The sequence below is a fragment of the Ailuropoda melanoleuca genome, chromosome 14 (assembly GCF_002007445.2).
Source record: "Ailuropoda melanoleuca isolate Jingjing chromosome 14, ASM200744v2, whole genome shotgun sequence".
NCBI classification, from domain to species: Eukaryota; Metazoa; Chordata; class Mammalia; order Carnivora; family Ursidae; genus Ailuropoda; species Ailuropoda melanoleuca.
Genome location: NC_048231.1, coordinates 80558001 through 80569698, shown reverse-complemented (window position 1 = coordinate 80569698; position 11698 = coordinate 80558001).

The following is an 11698-nucleotide window of genomic DNA, read 5'->3' as shown; positions in this document are numbered from 1 at the left end:
TGAAAACTATCTTTTATTGAGGATTTACCATGTGCCAAGCATCAGGTTTCCCCCTTGTCCATTGTTCTCCATGGTTCCTGACTTCACTTTCTAAGACGTTCCTCTCTGTCCATTATCCTCCAAGGCCACAGCCAAAGTGGGTGTGGATGTGCATGCATTCCCTGGGGTAGGCAACTTTCATAGCCTTCTTTCTGCTTGGAAGTTTGAAGACCTGGGCTTAGAGGATTCCTACAGTTAACGTCCTTTTTAACAGTAAAATTCCCTCAAAAAGTTTTGGTTTACTTACTTCTGGTCAATTCCACATAGTAGAAATCACAACCCAACTTCTGTGCTGGGCATAGTTTTTAGACTTGTTTTCATGTCTCTTTTTCCCAAGTTAATGAAGGGTATCCTCAGGACATCTGAAGCAACAGGCTTGAGTTGGGCAGCAGAAGCCTATGTCCTGCTATTTCCAGGGCAGGAGCAGTTGACTTTTCCACCTATGTGAACTCTCAAATTTCTGGGCTCTTTCTATTCCCTTCCATCCCTACTCTTAAACACCAGAACTCACATCTTTCTTTTGAAGCCTATCTTTCTGGATCTTTTTCAAAGTCTTCCCTTAGAGTTACAAGTTCTATAAACGTCTTAGTCTGGCTTCCGAGTTACTGCATGTGACAATTCTATCATGTGTTTGGCAACTGCTTCACATTGAGCTCCTTCTTCCTTCCTTCTAGTGTTTCTTTCTCTGCTGCTCATCATCTGACCTCTAGGCCAATGCCGCATATTTTAGGGTTGGGAGACAGCAGTACCTGCTTCAAGATATTCAGCACAGTAGAACTTTATTCTTGCTTGAGAGTGCCAGTTTGATGTTACTGGCCATGGGTGAATCCTGGATCCAGGCTCCTTTGCAGTCTACTAGGGGCTATCTTCTTGAAAGCAGCCATAATTTAAGAACATCTGAAATAAAAGAAGTTAGTTCTGTTAACCAATGGGCTTCACTCACTTGGGTGAATTGTGGGGAACAGCAGTCTGAACCAAATCAGAGAAACATACGGATTTTAAAGACATTACCTGGGACTAAGGATGCCACTGAGAGGAGGCCCCTGGGAATCTGATTTAATGAATTCATAAAGTTCTTTGTAGCACATTCACTGCTTGTATACAGATGAATGTCCCTGAGCTAGGTGGGTATAGAGTGTATTTACCAACAGGCTCAGACAACGCCAGTCCTGTCTGTGGATTTTCTTAGTTCAGAAGACTAGGATTCTACCAGTTTCTTCTACCCCATGTCCCAGTGCCCTTGGGAAAGCCATGTTTCCTCTCTGACCCCAGTGTCCTCATCTGCAGTCCAAGAAAACCAACTGAAAGGATATCTAAGGACCTTGATGACTCCAGAAGTCCACAGTTCTATGATCTAGTAACTCATTCAGCAAATCTTGAAAACTATAGTTTATTCTTCATCTGAGTCCTAATTTCTAGCTTGAGAAAGACCCAGAATCACATAAACCTATTTTCATAAAGACGATCCTCTGAGCAGTATGACATCATTCATGTCAAAAAAGCACTTTGCACGTGGCAGGTCTTGTGTCAAAGTCTTGTGAGAGGGGCCAGGCTATGGCCGACCATCTGGGGCAGACCCAGTACCCAGGATGGGCCCACCTTAGACAACTCTGTCTTTCTCAGCAAATGGCATTGCATAGAGAGGAGCAAAAATGGAGGAGGCTCCTGAGAACATGAAAGAGGTAACACCAAAATGCTGAACACAGGGGAAGAAGGACTGAGGCAGGAAGAGGGGCTTCTTCCCTACCAGGAGTCTCCACTTGGCTGTACAACAATCGCATGATTTTTCATTCGTTCTCCTCACTGATCGTCTGAAAAGAATCCTAAAGCCTCCTCTCCACCAGAGCATCGCCTGTACATGATTCAATTAACCTTTACGGTGGCTTGGGAAGTGTGTGCAATAGGAGAAACTTGCCTTAATTGGCAGCCTGACACAGACAATAAAGTTTGATCAGATGAAGAGGACATCGGGGACGTCATTAGCATCCTCTACTGAAGACTACGTGGTGTGTAAAAGTTGTTTAATTTCTGCTGGAGAAGGAGGGGAAGGGAAGTCTGCTTCACATTTCCTCATTTTTGGGCTTATTAAATATTTCATTTCCTCGCTGTAAGCACCAAATGCGCCCCATATTTTGGTGTCTGTGCAGCTTCCCACCTCGCTTTTACTGCTCCGTAATCCGCCAAATGATCAGTTCCCTGTTATTAAAACTTTGCATTTAGCAAGAAGTGTTTGGGAAAAACAAACATAAATAGAGACAGATGGAGTGATTCTTTCTTGAGAGTTTCAAATGGGAGAAATGGGACGAGGCAGAGGGGAAATGAGACTGCGCTGGTGGCCTTGGTGGTTTTTCACTTTTCCAAGGGTAGAAGGTGAGGGAAACCAGGGGAATTGCACTAGGCCAAAGTCTGTGTCCTCGCTCATTATCCAGTTGAGGTGTTTTGTTGTGTGTTGTTTTGTTTTGTTTTGTTTTAGAGAGGCAGGGGAGGGGCCAAAGGAGAGAGAATTTTAAGCAGGCGCCATGCCCAGCACGTAGCCAACGCAGGGCTGAATCTCATGACCCTGAGATCATGATCTGATCTGAAATCAAGGGTCAGATGCTTAACCGACTAAGCCACTCAGGCGCCCCCAGATGAGTTTTTAAATCTTGGCTCTTCCAGGAAGCCTTCCCCAACTGAAAAGAGAGAAGAAGGGAAGAGAACTAACTTTTATGGTATGCTTCCATGTGCTAGACATGGTCCGGATTATCTTGATTCTCATCACTAGCCCTAGGAATGAGGTCCTATTATACTGCTTTTAGGGATGAGGAATCTGAGACTGAGAAAAATTTTGAGACTTGTTCAGGGAGCCAGCCAGCAGGTGACAGAGCCTGAATTTCATCTCAACTCTGTCTTTCTCTTTACTCCATTAGAAGGAGGAGGGATGGCCCTCTTCAAACTCAACCTGACCAAAAACAAACAAACAAAAAACCCTCTCTACTAAGCGCATCATCTTTCCATTTCCCTACAAGAGACAAAAATGCCTACCAAGTTAACTTATGTGCTAACTAATGTGCAATTAAAAGAGCTTTGAAATGGGTAATGTGCTAAAAATGAACAACTACTTTTCACTCTTGCAAAGGCACTTAAAATTAGAGTTAGACCAATGTAGGTATGACTGTCACCACTCTAATACATTCGTTTGGAATCAACAAACTGTCTTCAAATATAGAGGCAATGCTCACTCTGAACAAAATATCTGCTGAGGACAGTGGGGGGGGGAGAGGTAGAAGATGGGCTCTGCATTTTACAGAAGAGGAGATCACCCAGGAGTACACGCAGCTGAGAGTACAGGTACCATATTATCACCCATTCACACACATGCACACACTCCCACACATATACACACACAGTCACCCCTTACCTCGGGCACAAGGCTTAAATGCAGAATAACAGACAGCATGCCTGGCTTTGTGGAGCCTACCAACTTGGGGGAAAGATAGGCCCAGAATAAGTAGTTACACGTGTGAAGAGGAGGGAGAAATCAGGTCAAGAGGGGCTTCTTGGAAGAGGTGGGGTTTGGGAACACCCTTGGAGTCCCAGCCTGCGTGTCCCTGGGGGACGACCAGCTTCTCCATTTAACCCTCTAACATCGGGATGGACTCTGCTGTCTAAGTCTGATGTCCTGACGCATCGTGACTGAGAAAGTCACGGGATGCCACTGTCCCAGGCAAAAGGGGAATGAGGCAGACTGTTCTTCCTGGGGGCTCCCATCCTCCAGGCTTCTTCCCAGGCATCAGCACCCAGCACGCCTTCCAGCTGGACCATTCCCGGTGACTTGGACTGCTGTCCCAGTTCTTACCTGACCTCATTGTCCTCACTGTCCTCTGGGCCACCTCTCTCCCCCAGCATGTTCCTCACCCAGGCTTTGATGCCCTCCGACACTTGGGCCAACAGGGCAGAGGCCCGCACTAACTCTCACCTGTAGCCTTGACCATTTCAGCTGCAGCCTCTGGAGATGGTACTTGGGTGGGAAATTCCATGAATGACTGGAATGACGCAGAGAAGTGTAGGTGCTTGGGGATTCGGGGTGGGGGTGGGGGCTTCTATTTACCTTGAAGTTCACTTTGACTAGTGCTCTCTCCTTGGCACACTCAGTGGCAGGCATGTGAAGTTTGGAAGGTGAGGTGACGGTGAACAAAGAAAAGCTCTCTCCCCACACTTAGATGAGTATCTCTCCTAATTCTTAATTTCCAGGCTCCGTTCAGCCTTATTCTCCCCTGATTGGAAGTGTAGGAACAGTTTGATGAAGCAGTCACTCAGCAGAAATAATGTTGATGATGATGATGATGATGGCAGTAATAACAGAGAGAGGCTCATTTATAGGGCTTCTCATTTTCCAATTTTCTCTTTGTTCTGTCTCAGATGAACATCAGCTAATTGATCCTCTGGCATCTCTGTGAGGTAGGTAAAAATTAGAATTCCTTCTCAAGAAATACTCAGTTTATTAATAACCAAGGAGGCAGATGATGAACTGTTAAGGTACTGGCTTTCCCCTCGCCCCCCCCCACCCAAGTCACTGCCGGTGAGTCCCCTTCCACGGCAACAGCGAGGGCTGGCTTCTGCCGTCAGCTGGGCTGCACCCAGCATATAGTAGGCACATGCTACATTTGCTGGTGGGTCAACTAAAATACTGAATTAATGAGTGAATGAGTGAAGGTCTTGAGAGGCTTGTCAGATGTAGTTCATTGGGGCCTGTGGAGACCGAATACCTGTGTTCTGGTATGGTTTATTTTAGACATGCCGTAGGACATCTACACTAGTCAATCACAGAGGCTAAAATTCCACTATTTTCATTCGTCCTCATCTGCACCTCAGTGGGAAGGAAGGGCTCTAGGAAGGGGGAAGAAGGGAACAGTAGAGTGGTACGGGGAAGCTGCACCTTGTGTTTCTTCTGGATCCTTCTGCATTCCTCACCTCTGCCTGCCTGAGGCAGAAGGATTCTTTACAACAACGCTGGGAAAGCCAAAATGGCCTCTCTGTCTCCAGTTTCTCCTCTTATAATCTATGCCCACCACCTTGATGAATCTGGAAGTTTCACTCTGTCCATGTAGCTCTCCTGATCAACAAGCAAGCAAGCGAACAGAACTCTTCCTGACTGTTGGAATTGCTTTAGACTGCTCCATTGCTTCTGAATGCACACACTTTGGCATTGGCAGACTAGGGTTATCAAAGCTTAGCCTTTATTAGCTTGGAGGCCTGGACTATGTCACTTAGTCTTTCTGGCCTTAGTTTCCCTATCTCTGAAATGAGAATAATAATACCTACCTTGTAGGCATGTTGTTTGAACCAACAACAAATGTGCAGTTGGGGTCCTTTTGTGTTTTTGTTTGTTTGTTTTTAACGATTTATTTATTTTAGAGAGAGAGAGAGAGAGAGAGCAAGGGGGGGACAGAGGGAAAAGGAGAGAGAATCCTCCAGCAGATGCCCCAGTGAGCATGGAGCCCCATGTGGGGCTCAATCCCATGACCCTGAGATTGCGATCTGAGCTGAAATCAAGAGTCAGCCACTTTACTGACTGTACCACCCAGGCGCCCTGGGGTCCCTTTGTTTTTGACTAACCCTTAAAAAGAGAAATAATGAACCCAGGATCTAGAAGGGAATAATAAGTGAAATAGTAAGTCCTTAGAAGCCCTGAAAATATCCAGGGTCGGCTCTAACCAGAAGTACACCTTACACCAGACTGCTTTGCCTTCACTCTGTCGGCGTGGAACCTCATCTATATGATGTCCCTGTGCCTAAAGGACTGCCCTTCTTTCTAATAATATGACTAATTAGTCATGAACTAAGGAATTAATGGCTGTAAACAAATTAAAATATAGCTCTTTCAAATACCCATTTACATTTAAACACCAACTTCCCATGCAGTCAATTTTTTGTTTTGTTTTTGTTTTTTAATTTTATATGTTTCCATAATGTTAAATGTTGTTCTATTTGTGTGTTATTCTAAATTGTATTTACTTTTACATAAAGTAAAATTTGCTCTCTTTGGTGTATAGTTCTGTGAGTTTCTACCAATGCCTAGAGTTAGGTAAGCACAGTCAAGATACAGAACAGCTCCATCAAGCCTCCAGAAATTCCTTTTGGGATCAACCTACCTGCCCCTACCCCTACCTGGCAACTACAGATCTTCTATGTCTCTATAGGTTTGTTTTCTCCAGAACGTCATAGAAAATGTAGCCTTTTGAGTCTGTCTTCCCTCCTCAACATAATTCATTTGCGATTCATCCATTTCGATTCCTATATCAATAATTTATTCTTTTATTGCCGAGTAGTATTACATTATAAGGATGTTTCACCAGTTTGTTTTTCCAATCCCTGAAGGACATCGGGTTTGTTTCCAGATTTGGGTGTTACGAACAAAGCCACTACCAACATTTACATAGGGGTCTTCTGTGAATCAAATTTCTCATTTCTCTTGGATAAGTAAGTGTGGGATTGTTGGGTCATATGGTAAGTGTATGGTTAACTTCATAGAAAACTGCCAAATGGTTTCTCAAAGTGGAGGTATCATTTTGCATTCTCATCAGCAGTGGTTGAAAGTTCCAGTTGTTCCACATCTTCACAAGCACTAAGTGTTGCATGTTTCTCTGACTTTAGCCATCCTAATAGCCATCTTGTGCCGGTGCCCTTTACCAGGTCTGTTCCTAGTCTGCTGAGAGTTTTTATCATGAGCAGATGTTGAATTTTGTCAAATGCTTTTTCTGTACCTATTGAGATGGTCATATGGTTTTTCTTCTTTTATCTGTTAATATAATGAAATCCATTAGTTGATCTTCAAATGTTGACTTAGCCTTGCATGCCGGAGATAAACCCTACTTATTCATGATGGATTATCTGTTTTATAATATATATATTGCTAGATTTGATTTGCCAAACTTTTGTACAGAATTTTGACATCTATGTTCATAAGAGATATTGGTCTGTAGTTTTCTTGTCTTGTAATTTCTTTGCTTGGTACTATTTTGGTATTAGGGTAATGCTGGCCTCTGAGACAGAAAGCAGCCATAGACAATATGTAAATGAATGGGCATGACTGTATTCCAATAAAACTATTCTTATAAAAAGAGGTGGTGGGCCAGACGGGGCCCACAGGCTATAGTTTGCCACCTCTAGCTTTAGAATATTGCCTTGAGATCCTTCTTCTTCTCTAGCATTTAATGCTATAAGTTTTCCTCTAGGCGCTGTTTACCTGCATTCCACACATTTTGAAATGTCCTATTTTCTAATTTCCCTTGACACTCCCTCTTTGAACTCCCACAACTGCTTTCAAAGTATGTTGCCTAATTTTTAAATATTTGGGTATTTTCCAGGTATCTATGACTAATTTCTAATTCCATTATGATCAGAGAACATTGTGTGATTCTAATTTTTTTAGATTTGTTAAAGCTTATTACATTATCCAGGATGCGTGATGGAGGGTTCTACTAATATCAGGCCAATTGGTTGTTAGTTCTTTGGTTCTTCTATAACCTTGGTGATTTTCTACCTCATTGTTCTATGGGAAACTGTGAGAGGAATATTAAAGTCTCCAAGTGTGAATGTGGATTTGACTACTTCTCTTCAGTTCTGTCCATCTTCGCTTCCCTGCTGGTAGGTGCCTACACATTTAGGATTGTGGGGTCTTCTCGACATGACCCTCTTGTGATTATGTAATAGTCTTCCTTATCCCCAGTGATTTTACTTACGCTGATGTCTTCTTTTTGTGAGACTAATACAGCCACTCCATCTTTCTTTTGATTCAGATTTACGTGGCATAGATTACCCCATACTTTTATTTTTATCTTTTTTATTTAAAATTTTTATTTTAATTCCTGTTAGTTAACATACAGTGTTATATTAGTTTCTGGTGTACAACATAGTGATTCAACACTTCCCTATATCACCTTGTGCTCATCACGACAAGTGCACTCCTTAATCCCTACCACCTGTTTCACTCATCCCCCACCACCTCCCCTCTGGTGACCATCAGTTTGTTCTCTGTAGTTAACAGTTGATTTCTTGATTTGCCTCTCTCTCTCTTTTTTTTCCCTTTGCTCATTTGTTTTGTTTCTTAAATTCCACATATGAATGAAATCATATGGTGTTTCTCTTTCTCTGACCGACTTATTTTGCTTAGCATTATACTCTCTAGCTCTATCCATGTTGTTACAAATGGCAAGATTTGATTCTTTTTTATGGCTGAGTAATATTTCAGTGTGTGTATACATACATATATATGTATGTGTATGTATATATATATATATATACATCTTTACCCATTCATCCGGGCTGCTTCCATAGTATCTTGGCTATTGTAAATAACGCTGTTATAAACACAGGGATTCATGTATCCCTTTGAATTAATGTTTTTGTATTCTCCAGTAGCATGATTGCTGAATCATAATGTAGTTCTATTTTTAACTTTCTGAGGAAACTCCATCCTGTTTTCCAGAATGGCTGTACCAGTTTGCATTCCCACCAACAGTGCAAGAGGGTGCCTTTTTCTCTACATCCTTGCCAACACGTGTTGTTTCTTGTGTTGTTGATTTCAGCCATTCTAACAGGTGTGAGTTCGTTCTCATTGTAGTTTTGATTTGCATTTCCCTGGTGGTGATGACGAACCTCTTTTCACGTGTCTGTTGACCATCTGGATGTCTTTTTTGGAGAAATATGTGTTCATGTCTTCTGCCCATTTTTAAATTGGATTATTTGTTTTTTGGATGTTGAGTTTTATAATTTCTATATATATTTTGGATACTAACCCTTTATCAGATATGTTATTTGCAAATATCTTCTCCCTTTCAGTAGGTTGCTCTTTAGTTTTGTTGATTATTTCCTTCTCTGTGCAGAGGACTTTCCGCATAGTACAGAAGTTTCTTTTATAATAGGAAGTCCTAATTCTTAAACGGGAACTAGGAATCTGTATTCTTAACAAACTCCCCCAAACAACGGAGATGTAACCTCTAGCATTGCCTTCTCTTTATAGAAGTTTGCCCATGAATAGTGGTAGAGAGATAGAGCAGCAGCCCGAGGAAGGACATAAGCAGGGCTGAAAGAAATGATTTTGTAGGACAAGGAAGACTCACGGGATTGGAAGAAGGAGCCATCAAGGGCGAGAGAGGTCGGGGAAAGGAAGGTTATGGGTGGTGTAGATTTGCAGAAACAGTGAGGGCACATGCAGAAGGCTTAAGGGGGGGGTGGAGGGACTTGTCTGAGAATGGAGGGCAGGCAGGGAGGATAGGAAAATGACCCTGAGAAAACCTGACGTGAAAGCAAGGGACTGCTCTCTGCTGGCTTCTGTTTTCTGTTACCATTAGTAGAGGGGATTTTCTAGTGAGGGTGGGGGGCAGGGGCTGAATTGGTGGGCAAGGGAACACAAAATGGCCCTGGATGGGCATCTAATAGGACCCATGAAAAATATAATGTTGACTAGCCATGAGGAAAGAGCTGAGGCCAGCAGAAAAGGTTTGTGATGGGGGTGAAGTTGCTGGTTGGGGCCTGGACTCACAAGGGCAATTGGAGGCAGAGGGGAAGGAGAGACTGGGAGGGGCTGAGAGGGGCAAAGGGAAAGAAGCACAGGGGCACAGGGTTGGGGGTGAGTGAGGGACCTGGGATCTGGTGCAGGACCTACCAGCATCCTGCTTGTGACTTTGGCTGTGTCTCCTCATCCTTCAGACGAGAAAACAGCTTCCCAGGTGTCCCATGAGGCTCAGATGGGAAAGCGGGTTAAAAGTTTTAAAATAATGGTCTACAGATGCAAAGTTGATGATTGCCACTTTTGTTACTAATACCACAAGAAAGTGGATGTCATCTCCTAATGGTTTCGGCCACGTTGGATGGGGGGCATTGAAGCATTCAAGGCGAGGAGAGAGCAGTTGGCTGTCATGTCATGTGACCTGTTACTACTGGTGATGAGAAGAATTAATTAAACCTGTCCCTAAGCTGGACATACATTGCGATAGAATTTAAGGATACGTATCTGGAGTTGAGTAGGCCCTTCTTATAGAACCAGTTGGGGAACAAATGGCTGCAGAAGCATCAGAGACTAAGTAATACCTCTCAATTGGAGATGTGGTTTTCAATAATTGACATAATGTTTCTGATTATTGTTTTATAATACCTTGCACGCTCCCCCCATTACCATTCCATTTTATGACGATGTTAATATACAGATGTTACTTTAATCTGTTTTTCCATTTATCTCGGCTATCCCACATGTACATTTTCAAGTGATTCGTTTATTTAGTAGCACCTCATTTATTTTAAAAGTTTTTTTGTTTGTTTGTTTTTTATCACCGTGAAAGCACTAATGACATTTAGACATGGCTTCTCTTCCATTTCTCACTTCAGCCAGAGGAGAGGAATATTTGCCGTTCTTCTCCTCAGGGCCAAGGTCACATTTCTCTCTTCTTGTCGAATTACCCATTGCCATCACATAGGAACCACATTCCGGAATGTGTCTCTCCTCCACCCTTTCTCCTTTTTGAAAGTGTTCAACAGAAAGTGTTCAACAGAAAGCAGGTTCGGTCCGGTATCTGATGAGAACCACCTCTTCTGTCCCCATCAAACATCGTCAGGGTAATACTGACTCTCTTCTGGTCCATTTCTATCTCTCAATATGTCTGTTGACAATGAACAAGTTGGATTTACGCTGGAGTGCCGGCCAGGGTCTAGGATCAGCGTACTCTGGTATATCTCCTCTCCTCTGGGATGGCCAGTTCTAGACAGACTCACGAGAGCAGGGAACCTGTCCTAACAAAACCTAAAACCAGAGAAGGAAGAAGGTGAGGCCTATGTGTTGTGAGAGCCAGTGTCACTTCTGGCTCTGGCCCTCTCCTCCCTCCACGGGGCTTTCCCAGCAGTGGCTGGACCTCTCCTTCCATAGTGCTGGGCAGCTCAAGCCCACATGTCAAACAGGAAACATGCCTTTTTCCCAAACCGGCTCCCCACCCCCCAGGTCCCTAGTTCTCCCCATGGCCCTCCACGCTTCCCCTGGCCCCCCACATCCCGCCGGATACCCAGTTTTGCAGATCCTTCCTGCTCAGCCTCTTGGCTGTCTTGCCCCCCAAACCCATTTCTCCTGCCCTGGCCTCAGCCCAGGTCTCAGTCTGTACCCCCTGCACGACTGGAGCCACTCTGTCTCCTCCAACACTGCCTGCCTCCAGCCTTGCCCTCTCTGGCGCCCCCCACAGGCCAGGGCACAGTTTGGGTGGGACACTAGGTTCCTCCCCTGCTCTAAAACCTCCATGGCCGGTTTTTTTAATAGGAAAATACCAAATTCCTTTATCATCTATTTCAGCAGGCCTCTTAAACACACAGGCCTCACCTTCTTTCTTCTGTGGCTTTATGCTTTGTTAGGACTGGCTCACTGCTCTCATGAGTACAAAAGTTGGTGGCTCAAGACGATAAAAGTTTATTTGGTTGTTCAGGTTGCAGGGGGTCAGCAAGTGGTAGTGTCGGGAGGGGACATTTCTCTGCCCTGCACAGTCCTTCTGGGACTCTTCTCCCTCTATCTGGTGGCTCCTTACCCCTCCAGGTCATCAGTGTCCTCTCGTCTGTGGCCAAAAGAGGAACTAGAATGTGAATCACGTCAGGGGTTCTGAGGGGCCAGTCCTGTGAGTGGCAGTTTATGCCTTCTGCC